This window comes from Cariama cristata, unplaced genomic scaffold (genome assembly GCF_000690535.1).
Source record: "Cariama cristata isolate BGI_N322 unplaced genomic scaffold, ASM69053v1 scaffold14848, whole genome shotgun sequence".
Taxonomy (NCBI): domain Eukaryota; kingdom Metazoa; phylum Chordata; class Aves; order Cariamiformes; family Cariamidae; genus Cariama; species Cariama cristata.
Genome location: NW_009629527.1, coordinates 28,642 through 29,725, shown reverse-complemented (window position 1 = coordinate 29,725; position 1,084 = coordinate 28,642).

The following is a 1,084-nucleotide window of genomic DNA, read 5'->3' as shown; positions in this document are numbered from 1 at the left end:
CCGTGAAAAGGCTTTCTCCTTGAAAAACTTCGAAACTCAAATACTTCCTATGAGTAAGGGAGTAAAAAGGAGCTGGCCTGCAGCTGTGCTCACGCATAAAGTGGAAGGGAAGCTTCACAGCAGAGCATGAACTAAAAAATTGGGCTGGATCACAGACAAAAATGACATTCACGCTGCTTTGACTTTACTACTAGGAGCAGCTCTGTTTATCAGTGACGTTCACAGCCTGGCAGTCATTGCTGTGTGTGAAACAGGCAGTAGGGACGACGAGCCCGCCCGGCACGGCTGGGCTCCACGTGCCTGTCAAGATCAGCGTTAATTCTGCGTAACGACCCGGCCACGGCAGCAGGAGTTGGTGTGTCCAAGCTCTGCGGTGGTCTTGAAGGGTCCCCTCTTCTCCCCTCTCCCCGACAGCCCACGCAGCTGGGAGCAGCTGGAGCCGGAGCGTTTCCTCCCGGACATCCGACAGCTCCCAGTGCAGATGCTGCACCAGATGCTGCTGCCAGCACCCCTGACCCCCCCGCCTCTCCCGCCAAGCCCCCCCGTCCTTCAAGCCCTTAAACCATACTCACTGCAAAAACCATTCCACTTAAATTAAAGCTTAGGGCACATATTAAAAGTCCTCCTATAGGGAAAGCTACTCCATAGGCTCGGATATATTCTGGGTTCCTCCGGTAAGATGGAGCATTGCCTTCTCTGCCAAGGGAGGGGAGCAGAGATCGGTATCACGATCCTCCAATTTTATCTGCCCTCAGGAACGCTGATTGGCGTGACAGGTCAACCGAAACGGGGGGAGGAAGCGTGAGGGCTGTATTTACCCGGGAGCTTGTACATATTTACAATAGAGGCACAGAGCCAACTCAAATCCCGCTCAACTACCAGCTCCGTTGAAGGGCTGCAGCAGCACGGCTGCTCCGCTCCAGCTGCCGAGCATCTTAGCTGCAAAACCTAAAGCTTTCCAGACCATCCCCTCCTAACCGATGCCATTTCCCAGGCCGAGGGCCGTGGAGGAGACGCAGGACAGGCAGGGACGGGGCTCTGCTCCCCCACAGCCACCACCAGCCCCAGGCTTGGCTTCAGTCCA